The sequence below is a fragment of the Pleurodeles waltl genome, chromosome 4_1 (assembly GCF_031143425.1).
Source record: "Pleurodeles waltl isolate 20211129_DDA chromosome 4_1, aPleWal1.hap1.20221129, whole genome shotgun sequence".
Lineage (NCBI taxonomy): Eukaryota > Metazoa > Chordata > Amphibia > Caudata > Salamandridae > Pleurodeles > Pleurodeles waltl.
Window position 1 is genome coordinate 623,947,586 of NC_090442.1, and position 12,510 is coordinate 623,960,095.

Here is a 12,510-nt window from a genome sequence, read left to right on the forward strand (position 1 = left end):
GTGGTCACGTGGTTTGTGAGTACAGGCTTTACTTGTTTGAGCGTGTGCCCGTCTGGCTGAAGAAGTATTGGGTTTAGGTACATTACTATCTCCGGGGCGATATTGCGTCACACTGTAGTCGGTGCTAAAAGCACGTGTTGTTTCTGAGGGTGTGACAGGGGTGTTGTCTCTGACAAGGGCACTCATTAAAGCAAAATCTTTACATTCGTAACCTCTGCTGTTATTTTTCCGCTGTACGCTTGTATATTTTTCTCAGCGCTTGACAATATAACATTCGCCTAATGTTCGCTTAAAATCTCAATGTCTGCGGAGTTTATATATGTTGATAGTCGTATTTTCGCGAATGAATCTTCATTTAAACCATCCGAGTTTTTATTATATTTACGGTATCTTTTGCTTTGGTCTGACAGCCTTCCTGTCCTTAGCCATATTGATTGATTGCATTTGGGAAGGCTGAAGATTAAGATAAGGTGTCTGAACCTTTGCCTACTTTTCCTGGTGGCATTTACCACATTAGACACCGGCACATTGCTATGTTTAATTGTTGCACTTTTTTTTTATCTCATTAGGTTGATTTCTTTTAACATTTCCAATGGTGTACAAGGTATGACATTTTTAGACTGGTTTGCCTGTACATAGTGGCAAAAATAGTGGTGCTGCATTCACCATGTGGTGTGTGAGTTGTTGTTTGCATGGATGCTGTGTATGTTATGGTTTGCAGAGCTAAACTTAAAGTGGTGGATTTCAGTGGTTTTTAGATTTTGCTTTTTCACCATAACTACACTGTAAATGTAATTTTAAAGTTATTTTTAAATAAAATACGTTTTTTTTTTACCACAACTAAAAGCTGTACAGAATATGTGTAGAAATATCTGCAGCCTTTTCAATTTTTAGTAACTTACAACAAAATATGTGTTGGACTTTTTTCCTTATGCAGGGTCATCCCCAATCTTTTTGCCTCCTGCCTCCTATTTTTTCTGACCTGTTTTTGTTGACTTTAGAACTCTGGGCACTTTACCACTGCTAAACAGAGCTAAAGTGTATACGCTCTCTGTGTAAATTGCATTGTTGATTGGTTTATCCATGATTGGCATATTTGATTTACTAGTAAGTCCCTAGTAAAGAGGACCATAGGTGCCCAGGGCCTGTAGATCAAATGCTACTAGTGGGCCTGCAGCACTGGTTGTGCCACCCACATTAGTAGCCCTGTGATCATGCCTCAGACCTGTCACTGCAGTGTCTGTGTGTGCAGTTTCAATCTGCCAATTCGATTTGGCAAGTGTACCCACTTGCCAGGCCTAAACCTTCCCTTTTCTTACATGTAAGACACCCCTACATTGCCCCATGGGCAGGGTGCACTGTACGTTTAAGGTAGGCCATACACTAATGCAGTGCTTAATTTGCTGGTGCCAAAGCCCTCCACTTAAACAAGCAGCTACTGCAATTAAATGCGAGAACACAGAATACTGAGGCGGTGTAATCCTGAAGCCATCTCGGGTCCCTTCAATCCATTTAAAGCCACGCCCGCCCCTTCAGCTCACTCTTGCAGCTTTCTGCCATCTCTCTTTGTGATACTTTTTTGTTTTTCTCTTCCTCCGTCTTTTCTATAGGTGTCTTTTGCCCGCAGCAAATGCTCGAGGCAGAAGAATAAGCGCCGGCCCTCAAAAATAAGTGCCGGTACTCAGCACCAGGAACAACAAGCAGAAATTAAGCACTGCATTAATGTGTTTTATATGTCCTAACAGTGAAATACTGCCAAATTCGGTTCTCACTGTTGCAAGGCCTATCTCTCTCATAGGTTAACATGGGGGCTGCCTTTAAATATGATTAAAGCGTAGATTCCCTTTGGGAGCAGATAGACATATGGAGTTTGGGGTCTCTGAGCTCACAATTTAAAAATACATCTTTTAGTAAAGTTGGTTTTAAGATTGTGTGTTTGAAAATGCCACTTTTAGAAAGTGGGCATTTTCTTGCTTAAACCATTCTGTGACTTTGCCGGTTTGTGGATTCCCTGCTGGGTCAGTTTGACAGTTCGACTGTTTACACTTCTCTCTAGACAGTGACACAAAGGGAGCTGGGGTGTAGCTTGCATATCCTGATGAGACATCTGTGCTAGGAGGGAGAGGAGGAGCGGTCACTCATACCTGAAAGGCCTGTGCCTGCCCTCACACAATGCAGTCTCCAACCCCCTGGTGTGTGCCTGGGGCCTGGCTTGGGCAATGCAGGATTTCACAAACAAGAGAGACGTTCCTTTGAAGGAGGTCTACTTCAAAAGCCAAAATAGGTATAAGAATGGCGCCCAAAACCACAGACTTTAGATCACTTTTGGACATCAAGAAGAACCTCTGCATGTAGAAAAGCTGAGAAGAAGTGCTGTCCTGCCCGTGCTGTGCATTTGTGGAGCTATCCTGCAGTTGCTGCTTCTGCCTGTGCAATGGGACAAAGACTGGACTTTGTTGTGCATTCCTGCTTGTGAAGAAATCTCCAAGGGTTGTCCTGAGCTTGCCTCCTATTGTTGAAGTGTCAGGGCCATCAAAGACTTCTCCTGCCAGCACCTGGACTCTCTGCTGAGACTCCTGCTCTCCCAGGTGGTGCCCTATCCAGTTCCTGGGGCCTTAACAGGTGAAGCTGGCACACTAAAATTGAAAATCCACGCACAGACCGCCATGCGGGGAAAATATCAACGCACTTTCCGAGACGCGGCTGAAAAACGATGCACTGCCAGCTTCGTGGCAGAAATCGTCACTCCACCAGCATCGCGGCTGGAAGGTCGACACACATAGCTGGAAAAACGATGCGCAACATCCGCTGCTGATAACGTCACAGCTCACATAGCGCGGTTTGCTGATACCGTGTGGCAGGATTTTCAACGCAAACCTTGCTGGGTGTGAAAAAACGACAAAACACCTGCCCGGACCCGAGTCCTTGCCTGGACCGAGGCATCCCTCTCCTGCGGAGAGGAAGAACGACACACGCCGACCTGACCGGAGAAGGAGAAACAACGCACGGTCTCACTTGTGGGAGAGAAATCGATGCATCCCCAATCTTTTTTGATGCACACTTGCCCATGCATGTTATTTTGACACCACCCAGGTACTTTTAAAAGCTAACAGTGTTTTTACTGATTTCTCAAGGATTTAACTCTTTTGCTTTTAAAATTAATAACTTGACTTGTGTATGTTTGATTTTTGTCGTTTTGGTCTTGTTTTGTTTAGATAAATATTTCCTATTTTTCTAGACCTGTGTTGTGTCATTTTGAAGTGTTTTCACTGAGTTACTGTTTGTGTTGGTACACACACTTTACACCTAGTTTCTGAAGTTAAGCCTGCCTGCTTGTACCAAGCTACCAAGGGAGGGAGCAGGGCTTAACTGAGGGTGATTCTCCTTTACCCTGACTAGAGTGAGGGTCCTTGCTTGGACAGGGGTAACCTGACTGCCAACCAAAGACCCCATTTCTAACATTGGTGATCAGCAGATGGGATTGGACTTGTATATGTACTTGACTTACAGTAATTAAGTGTACACTACTATTTTCAGTGCAGGCCACTACGTGACCACATACTACTTGTCTTGTGATTTTACTTTTTCTCTTTTTGGACTTTTTCTTGCTTCCATATTTTTGGTGACCTCTTTGTTGATTTTGGAACTTTGCATTTGAAATGAAACCTTATCAACATGCCTCAATCTGGGGATGCACCAGCTGTGTCTGCAAAGGCTGTTTTTGAGTTGGACAAGCTGGAGAGTTACATAGTTGCTCAACTGAAACGGTTTTGTAAGGAGCTTGCCTGCCCCACCAGGAGCTCCACCGGGAAGGAGGAGTTGCAAAAGGCATTGAGAGCCTGGGTGGCAGCCAAGGGGGCTGGAGGGCACACAGAGGAGGAGGATCAGGGTGACGAGGTGCAGAGGGTTCGAAATGGTGTAGTGGATGTAGCTGTTACACCTGGGGGAGGGTCTCCAGGATAGGTAGCAGTGTGTCATCCAGAGGTCTGACCCCTGAGGAGTTACAATACAGACAGGCAGAGAGGGCTCACCAGTTGGAGTTAGAGAAGCGTCGGATGGCCTTAGAGGTGAAAAAGATGAACTTGACTTATGAGCTAAGATTGAAAACGCTGGAAGTCATGAGGGCTGAGTCCAGCTTGAATGGTAGCAGCAACTTTTTTATATTTAGTATTGAAGACGTACCACATGCTCAGAGGCGTGGTGCCCTTCTTGAAGGAATGGGTTAACACACACCAGGAGGTTCAGGGGTATGAGGTAGCTCCGGTGATGCAAAGGGTCCCTGAGGTGGATTGGGGAACTGGCATGGGAAGCCATATTCCTAGTGATGGGATGGACACTCTACTGGCTCTAGGTGAGAGTGACAGGGAGAGGGATTCCCCCCAGGTAGACGTCCTGGTTATGGATTGTGAAGACATCCCCGATGAGTGTGGGTTGAGTGTGAGGGACAGTCAGGTGCTGTCTCACCAGTCTCAGGAGGGTGATATGGGTACTTTTTCAAGGCTGAGCCACTGGGTGGTTGGGTGAAGGGTAGTTTGGTTAATTCATTTGAGGGGCTGATTGATGTAATTTCTGGAGGGCATATATCTAGTCCTTATTTTCCAGAGCTATGTCAACACCAGGTTGAGTGTGAGTTCTCTGACCTCAGGGAACTTACACTGGTGGAAGACCTCTGGGTGAGCACCAGAGAGTCTGGAGAGGCATTTGGGGGTGCTCCTGAGGGAAGTGGTCTAGGTATTTCCCAACCAGGTGAGGTGGGAAAGGATTGCAGTGGCCCAGGTAGGTCCCAGTGTAGTGGAATGGGTGAGGGATCCCATGTCCAGTCTCATAGGAGAGGGAATGGGGATGGGCTGATGCCCAGGGTGCCCAAGATCCAGTCCTAGGTCCTGTAGGGTTCGATGAGGGAATGCCAAGAAGGGAGCCTAGCCTGTACCATAGGGCGATCTGCTGAGGGAGGCCCCACAGTGTCAGGAGAACTTGAGGGAGGGGGGGCGGCTGTAGCCAGTGTACCACCAGTTCTGGTGGCTGGTGGTACCACTGCTAGTGAGGGGGTGTAGAAGTCCAGACAGAGGGTTAAGAGGGGGTGTCGAGCCCCAGTGGAGAACCTGGAGGATCAGGGGCTAGCACTGAGGTCAGAGCCCCCCAGGAATTACCTTGGTGAGACCATTTCTGAGTTGGGGGGAATCCAGACTCTGCCAGATGGGCAGGGGTCAGGAGACCTGCACCAGCCAGACTCTTGTGGGGCCCTTGGGGACGGGGTGTCCCTTGTGGGGGGTAGGTGTGCCTCCCTGCAAGGCCTGGTGTGCCAGGCAGTGGTTCAACCGCCGAGTGGTGACTCTGGGTTGGATGGTCAGGATCAGGGGGTGAACTCTGACCTGATGGTGGGGGTAGATGTGCCCTCCAGGAAGTCCTAGTGTGCCAGGCAGTGGTCCAGTACGAGGGTACAGACCCTAACTGGAAGATCAGGTGCAGGGGTAAACTCTGACCTGAAAGGGGGGTTTGCCCAATCACCCCCCCGGCGTGACTTCTAGGGGTACTGTCCATGGTGGGGGGGGGGGGGGTTGCAGGACCCTGGGAGTGTGGGCAGGGGAGGGAGAGGCTCACCCCTGACCCCAGTTCAATCTAAGGGTACAGACCGTGGTTTGAAAGGCCAGGTTCAGGGTGTTCCCCCTGACCCGGAGGGAGGGGCTACTGCTAACAGTGCACCTACCGTGTTGTCTTCTCGGGGGGCACTCCTGGTTGGGGGGTGCAGGACCCCAGAAGGAACGGCAGGGGGAGGCATGCCTCACCCCTGTCCCTGGTCCAACCTGAAGGTACAGACCCCAGGTTGGAAGACCAGTTGCAGGTAAACATCCCTGCACTGGTGGGAGAATTGTGCAGGACTGCTTCTACAAGCACGCTGACAATTCTGGACTCTAGGGGTGCTGCTCCTAGAGGGAGGGTACAGAGCCCCAGAGGGGATGACCAGGGTCAGGCTGTCCCCCCACGCTCCACAGTCAAAGTGGTTGGAGAGCCTTGAGAGGCCTGGGGCCTGGCTCTCATCCCTGGCTCTCATCCCTGACAGGTGTCAGTGGTCACTGTGGCTTGCTGTCCTGGTGGACAGAGTTGCCCCTGGGAGAGGAAGAGAATCACACCCCAGGGGTGGAGTGGGCAACACCACTGTGTTGGCCCTGGTGATACTATCTACCCCCTCGGATACATCTGTGAGCAAAGTAAAGTTAGGTGCTGCGCAAATGGTATCTGCAGACGAGGAGAAGGGTTCCCTATGGGTTAGCTTAGTGGGCCCTGAGAGTATAGACCGAGGGTTCCAACTGGAGTCAGGAAGGTGTAGAAGTGGAACATGTCCCTGCTGTTGTGGGCCTGGGTCCCTGTTCTAGCGCCCCAATCAAGGAATTGATTGGTCTCCACTGGCTTTAAGCTGGTAGGGGGTTGTGTTGGACTTTTTTCCTTAAGCAGGGTTATCCCCAATCTTTTTGATTCCTGCCTCCTATTTTGTTTGACCTGTTTTTGTTGGCTTTAGAACTGTGAGCACTTTACTACTGTTAACAAGTGCTAAAGTGCATATGCTCTCTGTGTAAATTGTATTGTTGATTGATTTATCCATGATTGGCATATTTGATTTACTAGTAAGTCCCTAGTAAAGTACACCAGAGGTGCCCGGGGCCTGTAGATCAAATGCCAGTAGTGAGCCTGCAGCACTGGTTGTGCCACCCACATTAGTAGCACTGTAGACTGCAGTGTCTGTGTGTGCAGTTTTGAACTGGCAATTCGACTTAGTGTACCCACTTGCCAGGCCTAAACTTTCCCTTTTCTTACAAGCAAGACACTACTAAGGTAGGCCCTAGGTAGCCCCATGGGCACGGTGCAGTGTATGTTTGAGGTAGGACATATACTAATGTGTTTTATAAGTCCTAACAGTGAAATACTGCCAAATTCGTTTTTCACTGTTGTAAGGCCTATCTCTCTCATAGGTTAACATGGGGGCTGCCTTTAAATATGATTAAAGCATAGATTCCCTTTGGGAGCAGATAGACATGTGGAGTTTGGGGTCTCTGAGCTCACAATTTAAAAATGCACCTTTTAGTAAAGTTGGGTTTAAGATTGTGTGTTTGAAAATTCCACTTTTAGAAAGTGGGCATTTTCTTGCTTAAACCATTCTGTGACTCTGCCTGTTTGTGGATTCCCTGTCTGGGTCAGTTTGACAGTTGGGCTTTTTACACCTTTCTCTAGACAGTGACACAAAGGAAGCTTGGGTGTAGCGTGCATATCCTTATGAGCCATCTGTGCTAGGATGGGGGGGAGGAGTGGTCACTCACACCTGAAAAGGCTGTGCCTGCCCTCACACAATGCAGTCTCCAACCCCCTGGTGTGTGTCTTGGGTCTGGCCTGGGCAAGGCAGGATTTCACAAACAAGCAAGACGTTCCTTTGAAGTAGGCCTACTTCAAAGGCCAAAATGGGTATACGAAGGGCACCCAAAACCACAGACTTTAGATCACTTGTGGACATCAAGAGGAACCTCTGCCTGGAGAAGAGCTGGGGAGAAGTGCTGCCCTGCCTGTGACTGTGCTTTGTGGAGCTATCCTGCAGTTGCTACTTCTGCCTGTGCAAGGGGACAAAGACTGGACTTTGTTGTGCATTCCTGCTTGTGAAGAAATCTCCAAGGGCTTGTCCTGAGCTTGCCTCCTGTTGTTGAAGTCTCAGGGACATCGAAGACTTCTCCTGCCAGCACCTGGACTCTCTGCTGAGACTCCGACCCTGCCAAGTGGTGCCCTATCCAGTTCCTGGGGCTTTGACAGGTGAAGCTGGCAGACCAAGATTGAAAATCCAAGTACAGACCGCAGTGCGGATAAAATATAGACACACCTTCCGAGACGCGTCTGAAAAACGATGCACTGCCGGCTTCGTGGCAGAAATCGACGCTCCTTCGGCATCGCAGCTGGAAGATCGACGCACGCAGCTGGAGAAATGGCACGCAACACCCGCTGATGAAGGCTATTAACGTCACAACCCACAGTGCACGGTTCTGCTGATACCGTGCAGCAGGATTTTCAACACAAACTTTGCTGAGCACAGAAAAACGACTCAGCGTCTGCCCGGACCCGAGTGCTTGCCTGGATCGACGCATTGCTTTCCTGCAGAGAGGAAAAACGATGCACGTCGACCCGACCTGAGAAGGAGAAACGACGCACCGTCTCACTTGCGGGTGAGAAATCGAATCATCTCTAACCTTTTTTTCAATGCACACTCACCCATGCATGTTATTTTGACACTACCCAGGTACTTTTCAACACTAACAGTGTTTTTACTGTTTTCTCAAGGATTTAAGAATCTTTTGCTTTTAAAATTAATAAATTGACTTGTGTATGTTGGATTTTTATCATTTTGGCGTAGTTGTATTTAGATAAATATTTCCTATTTTTCTAAACCTGTGTTGTGCCATTTTGTTGAGTTTTCACTGAGTTACTCTGTGTGCTGGTACAAATACTTTACACCTAGACTCTGAAGTTAACCCTGCCTGCTTGTGCAAGCTACCAAGGGCGAGAGCGGGGGTTAACTGAGGGTGATTCTCCTTTACCTTGAGTAGAGTGAAGGTCCTTGCTTTGACAGGTGGGTAACCTGAATACCAACCAAAGGCCCCATTTCTAACAATATGTATATAGATTAAATACACTGAAACAGGTACCAAATGCCATTGTAGGAAATTGGGGTTCTAGCTGAGGGGGATGAAACCCTACTCAAGCAGCAAACAAAATCTCTCTCAGGGTAAAAACAAGCAGATCCAAAACTAGCCCATGATTAAACATCTGGTAGCTTGGTAGCTTGGCACAAAGCAGTCATGTTTAACTTAGAGGCAATGTTTAAAGTATTTATGCAGCATTTCAAACAGTGGTAAAGGGCAAATACAACGCTAGAAAAATCCCACACCAATTTAGAAAATATAGTGAAGATCAATACATTATTTCAGGCCAAAACAACAAAAATCCCATCAGTAGAACCAGAGATTTGCATTTTCAATGTTTTAAGTAAAAATAGTGCCTAGAAGAACAAAGCAGCAACTGTGGTTATTTGGTTGCACCAGACTGGGACAGAGTCACAAGTTCAGACGTACTGCAATGGAGCATGGTAGCATACAGGAACCTAGTTAGGCCCGCTGTACAAAGTACCTTAAATTCTAGTTTGTGGAGCTTTGCGAGATCCTGCGTTGAGGATGCATCAGGCAATGGCGGTTCTGAGAAAGCTGTAGGGCTGCGATGCAAAGTCCTGCATCATCATCGAGAATGCTATTGATGGGGTTCTTGCAGTGTGAAGGCATGTATTGGGGATGCCTTGAGCAGTGTCTGTCCTGGAGCGGCTGAGTGGACATGCATTGTGGTGCATTGGTTCTGCTCACAGGACCACAGCTGGGCTGGTGGGGCACCTTCAGGTCCACTTCTAAGGGTCTGAGACTGGTTTGACACTACGTGGGGGGTCGGACTCAGAGCAGACAGAGTACATGTGCTGGGTTCAAGGAAGTCGGAGCCTTTTCTGTCCCAGAGGCTTAGATCAGGAGGCCATCTAACTAGCCCTTGGAATGTCACTGCCTGTTCTGGGTTGAAGATAGAATTCCATTCCTTTTCACTCTGGCAGCATGGCAACACAACAGACTAACAGTCCTTGCAGAGCAGCATAGCAGTCTACCTGAGTCTTCCACAGGTCCAGAGGTGTACTGAAGATTTGGGTCTGAGGGTCCATTATGTATACCTGGTGTCCACTTTGAAGTAGGAGGAATTTCTAGAGGCTTCCACCCCCAGAAGGTGCTTGGAATTTCCTGCCTCCCTGCGCTGGCTCCAGCTTGTCTGGGCTTACAAAAGACTAGTATCATAGCCTTTCTGAGAGTGCTCAAGCAGAGCCTTTGTGATGTGCAGGTGTGGTAGGTGACAGCATCTCCCCTTAATCACATCAGAGATGGCCGATCCTGCCAACACCTATTCCCCTTTGTCTCATTATCTGGAAGCAGTACACTAAGGCCAGCTGCACCTAGTCATGTAACCCAGGATACAGGCTTTAAGCACCAAAAGGCTAGGACAAGAAAATGCCAACTTTCTAAAAGTCACATTTACAGCATTGTGACCTACAATCCAACTTTACAATTGAAGAGGGGGTTTAAATAACAATTCTTTAGACAACAAACTTGAAATTTCTACTTGCTCCTAATTGAAAGTTAGCACTTATTTAAAGTAATAAGGTAATCCAATGTTATCCTATGGGAGAGGTAGGCCTTCCAGTAGAGAAAAACAAATGTAAGAGTTTTTCAATTCCACAAAATGTAAAAGTTTAATTTACATCTCCAACTTTTTAAATATACTGAACCCTGCCCTCTGGGCTGTCCAGGGCCTACCCTAGGGGTGACATATGTATTAAAAAGGAAGGTTTAAATCTGGCAAAAGGTTTATTTTGCCAGGTCAAAATGGTAGTTTAAATTGCCACCGAGGCTGCAATAGCAGGCCTGAGACATGTTTAAAAGGCTACTTAAGTGGGTGGCCCAAGTGGGGCTTTAGGCCTACTAGTAGCATTTAATTTACAGACCCTTAGTACCTGTAGTACCACTTTGACGTACTTACAAGTAAATTGAATGGGCCAATTGGGTGTAAGCCAATTTCATCATGTTTAAAGGAGAGAGCTCAAGCACTTTAGTACTGTTAACAATGGTAATGTGAGCAGAGTCCTAAAAGCCAACAAAAAAGCAAATTCAGAAACCGGAGGGCAAAGGCAAAGAGTTTGGGGATGACCCCCCAGAAAGGATCAAGTCTACCATCCATCCTTAGTGAAAGCTTCCTTTGCACACAAGATAGATAAAGCATAGGCAGCATTAGTACAAGATGAACATAAACCCACATGCACACAGGAAGAGTGCGCACAAACAGCAGTAGTGCACACTTCCTTAACAGAGTAGGTGCATTCTATTAAGTATCAGTGCAAGTCTCCATCACACAAAACAATTACAACAAATGCCACAGCAGTTAAGACTACTCTCAAACAAATACAGTAAGTGCCATGTGTTCACATCCACACTGAAGTGAGGTTAGGGATAATTATCCCGATATTCACAGAATTAACACCATTTGGGAATCAGCAGTGCAGGCTACAGTGATTCACGTAAAAAGTACAGCCCAGGCAACATTTCATGCTACACACACAGAAGCACAGGAAGAAACACACAGGAATGAGCAGTTCAAGTTTCCTTCATGTGTGAACAAGTGCAATACAGATGGAAGCTATGCAGGTTTTGCACATGTAGCAAGTGAACAGGTAAAGTTCAGACAACAGCATAAACAACACACCCCTCAGTCATTTAAAGTGCTGGGGCAGAGCCAAGAGAGGCAACCCCACGTAGCATTGAGCCCTTCTTGGCTGATGTCAATAAATCACACTTTGGGGCAGATTTATATTCTGTTTGCGCCGGTTTTGCGTCATTTTGTTTTACGGAAATCTGGCGCAAACCTAACTCCATATTTATACTTTGGCGCTAGTGCCAAATTTATGGAGTTAGAGTCCTTTTTTTTACAGTGGAAACCTACCTTGCATTAATGAGATGCAAGGTAGTCGTTCCCGGGCAAAAAATGACTCTAAGGCATTTGCGCCTTATTTATGCTCCTGTGCAAAAATGATGCACTGGAGGAGGAGGGCCTTAAAAAATAAGCTTGTTTAGAGTCATTTTTTAACGCCTGGGTCAGGGCAGGCGTTAGGGGACCTGTGGGCTAATTTCCATGGTCTCTGACCATGGAAGCAGTCCACAGGTGCCCTTCCCTGCACCCAGGGACACCCCCTGCTACCCTCGCCCACCCCTGGAGGACACCCATGGATGGGGTGACCCATCTACAGTAAGTAGAGGTAAGTATAAATATAAATATATATATATTTTTTTTTTTTAAAGTGGCATAGGGGGGCCTAACTTGGCCCCCCTACATGCCACTGTGCCCGATGGCCAAGCCCAGGGGACCGAAGTCCCCTGGGCATAGCTATTGGGCAGGGGGCATGACTCCTGTCTTTGCTAAGACAGGAGTCATTTCCATGGGAGTTGTGCATCAAAAAATGAACTTAGCCGGGTTAGAGTCAATATTTTTTACTTTAACCTGACTTGAACCATTCTTTGACGCACAACCCCAACTGTGGTTGACTGAGACTAGCATGCAATCTTAAGCATTTTGCAATGATGCTCAGTCTTCTCTACGCCTCGGCTGCCCGGTTAGCATCATTTATTTTGCCGCTAACCAGGCCACAGCACCGGCTACCGTCATTCTTGAAATAAGACGCCTGGCTGGTGCATTGGAATGGCAGTAGCCGGCGTTAAACTTTTTGACGCAAACCTGCGCTGGCGCAGCTTTGAATCAAAAAATATAAATATGGGCCTTAGTCTGTGATTACGAGTTGTATGGAGTGAACACCACCAAAATAACTTAAACTCAGTAAGGGGAAGTGAACGTATGTATTTTAAAAGGTTTAAGGACAAAAAATGGTAAGAAAAAGTAAAG

At 47.2% G+C, this 12,510-nt stretch overlaps 1 protein-coding gene across 9 annotated transcripts in view; it reads left to right on the forward strand.

Moving 5' to 3' along the window:
* SLC16A7 (solute carrier family 16 member 7) overlaps positions 1–12,510 on the forward strand; it is a 475,851-nt gene that overhangs the window by 1,281 nt on the left and 462,060 nt on the right. The window lies entirely within an intron of this gene.